Genomic DNA, 3313 nt, shown 5'->3' on the forward strand with positions numbered 1-3313 from the left:
TAGTCACAGCCTGTAAGTATTTCACTGTGGGGTCCCAACCTGTCCCAACCAATATACGGAGCGCTTGTGCTCCAATTTTGCCCTCTAGATAGGTTCTGCAAGCTTTTTGCGAATCTGAAATGATTGTTAATGGAGCGTTTTGCGTCCATCCCTCTTTTATTGCGAGTGCTATGGCAACTTATTCTGCTTGTGTTGTCGACGCCTGATCTATTGAAGCGCAGGCTGTAATTTCCCCTCTATGGTCGGTGGCTACACACAGATATCTCTTTGCATTGGTCTGCAAAGGCGCGGCGTCAGTGAATTTGGCCGTGTTCAAAAATCTTGTCTTTTTGTCTATGTAGTCAGCCCTTGCCTTTCTTCTTCCAGCATGCAGAGTAGGATCCATGTTGCTTGGTATTGGCAATACGGTGTACCATTTTCTGAATTCGCTTGGTACTTCTTTAGTTTCTTGGTGTGTTTGTAATAAAGTATCGTGCCCTTGTTTTGTTAGGACTGCTATGCCCGTTGGGATCTGGAGAAGGCGATTTTCTTGCGCTAGTAACTGGGCCTCGGATAATTCTTCAATTGTGTTATGAAGACCAAGCGCCAGCAGCTTGTCGTTTGAAGTATTCCGTGGTAATCTCAGGGCTGTCTTGTAGGCCATTCTAATTATTTGGTTTGCTTTTTCCTTCTCTTCTCTGTTCATAATTTGATACGGAAGCGCGTATGTAATGCGACTGATGACGAGGCTTTTGACCAATTTTAGGGTATGTTGTTCTCTCATGCCTTTATGGTTGTTTCTTATTCGCGAGATCATGCGTGAGATCTGCTGTACTGATGTTTTGAGTTGATTTAGTGTGTGCAGACATCTCTGATGAGCTTGAAGCCACATTTCTAGTATGCGTACGGTATCTTTCTCCGGAATGACATTTCCGTCGAGCTTGACTTCCAGCTTTAGATTCGGGTCGATCCTCCGTGCTTTTCTTTTCGTGAAGCGAATGAGCTCTGACTTTTTGGCTGAGCACTGAAGACCTCGTACCCTTGCGTACTTTTCTATGGTGTTAGCTGCCTGTTGTAAACTATCTTCGTTCTCTGCTAGGCCGCCTGTGGTTGTCCATACCGTAATATCGTCTGCATATATCGCATGTTGTAGACCAGCAATATCTTTGAGTTTTCCTGCGAGGCTTGTCATGGCGACATTGAAATGTGTCGGTGAAATGACCGCTCCTTGGGAGTGTTCCTTTGTTTGGAGGTTTAATGATGTTAGATTTGTAATCTCCCAGCTTGATTGTTGCATTCCAGTTACTAAGAAAACTTTTGACGTAGTCGAACATTCGTTATTCACAGTTAGCTTCCTCCAGACCTTCTAGTATTGCTTTGTGACTGATGTTATCATAGGCTCCCTTCATGTCAACTGCCATAACGACGTTTTCTCCAACCTTAGAGATGTCCATTGATACTTGTTCTTTTAAAAGTAGTAGAACATCTTGCGTAGAAAGGTGTGAGCGAAAGCCAAACATAGTTTCGGGGGGCATGAGGTTGTTGTTCTCGAGATGGTTGAGGAGCCTGGTGTTCACCAGTTTTTCAAAGATTTTTCCTAAGCAGGACGTGAGCGAGATAGGTCTCAGGTTCTCAATGGCAAGTTTTTTCCTGCTTTAGGCACCGTGACCAAAATCGCATGTTTCCATTCTGGTGGGACAGTTCCAGCCAGCCAATGTTTGTTTATGTATTTAGTGAGAGCTTCAATGGCTTCCTCATTCAGGTTCCTAATCATACCATTGGTGATTTTTTCTGCACCCGCGGCTGTGTTCTTCCTGTTACTAAATATGGCTGCTTTTTTTCTCTGCGTCCGTAAAAGGCTTGTCTAAATCAGGTTGTGGTGATCCTGTATACCTTCCTTGATAAGAAGGCGTCGCTGCGTCTTCACCAAAGCATTTTTATGCATGGCTTGAATGAGGTCCTCTTTTGTACCTGGGTATAAGTGCAGCAATTGTTCAACGGCTTTACTGTTTTCATTTTTTGTCTTCGTGGGGTCTATCATGGTTTTCAGTATGTTCCATGTTTTGACCGTACTCAGCGTTCCATCGAGGGAATCAAAAAAATTAACCCAATTAGTTGCAGCTAGTTGATTGGCATAAACCTCTGCGCGCTGGGTGATATCTTTGATTTTTTCTTTCAATTCACGGTTACGTTTCTGTCTTTTCCATCTTTTCGTAAGACTTCTTCTTGCTTCCCAAAGATGTAGTAGGTGTGAGTCGACCTCAGGGGCATTGCTTGATCGCGTTATTTCTTCACTGTACCTTTCTTTTTGACGCCTTATATCGTCACACCAATCACTCAAGTTTGTTATATCTGAGGCAGTCAAGCTTTGTTCCAGTGACTTTCTAAACGCATGCCAATTAGTTATTTTGGCAACGCCAATCTTTTAGGGACGAAGCTCCTTATAGCGGCACCTGTTCGTCCCCCGTAGTATGTAACAAGTATAACATTTTAACCTCCAAGGTGGTGCCGGTGAGAGACTTCTTCTGTGCGTTGTTGAACAATAAAAAAATAGTGCTCAATGTACCTGTCAATAGCTGCTAATGGGGAATGAGAGACAGAAGCAGTCGGCTTTTAGTTAACGCGCAGGCTGCGATCACCATAAGCAGCCATTGGCATGTACATTGAGCACTATCTCACAAGAAAGGGTTGCTACGTTATACTCGCTGGGTGTAACCTCCTTAGCTTTAGAAAGGTTTAGCGAGCGTTGAGCCGCAGTGCCATGAATACAATGAAGTTGTATATACCATGAATGAACTCGAGGTGGTTAAAAATGGGAAGTAGATACGAAGCGCAAGCCGTAAAAAAGTGAAAGCCGAATTCTCCGCCTCTCATTTCCCATTAGCAGCCATTGGCATGTGCATTGAGCACTATCCGACTGAAAAAGTTTGCTACGTCATACTTGCTAGGCGTAACCTCCTTGGTTTTCGAAAGGTTTAGCGAGCGTTCGGCCGCCGTGGCACGAATACAGTGAACTAGTATATACCATGAACTCGAGGTGGTTAAAGGTGGGAAGTGGACCCAAAGCACAAACCGTAAGAAAGTGTGCGTGTGCCACCTCTCGTTTAGTCCTTGGAATGTCCGCTGGATGGCGGTGCTTCTATACGGGGAATATATGATGAAAAGATGCGAGATGGTGGTACTTGGAGTGTTGAATAAATGGATGAAGGGACACTTAGACAGATGCATGGATGGACGCATGAACGGACGCAGGGGCGGCTGTATGGACGAACGCAGGGACGGACGCACGAACAGACGCGCGCATGGACGGGCTGATGGACGCATGGACGGTCAC

Source organism: Rhipicephalus microplus, unplaced genomic scaffold, assembly GCF_043290135.1.
Source record: "Rhipicephalus microplus isolate Deutch F79 unplaced genomic scaffold, USDA_Rmic scaffold_15, whole genome shotgun sequence".
NCBI classification, from domain to species: domain Eukaryota; kingdom Metazoa; phylum Arthropoda; class Arachnida; order Ixodida; family Ixodidae; genus Rhipicephalus; species Rhipicephalus microplus.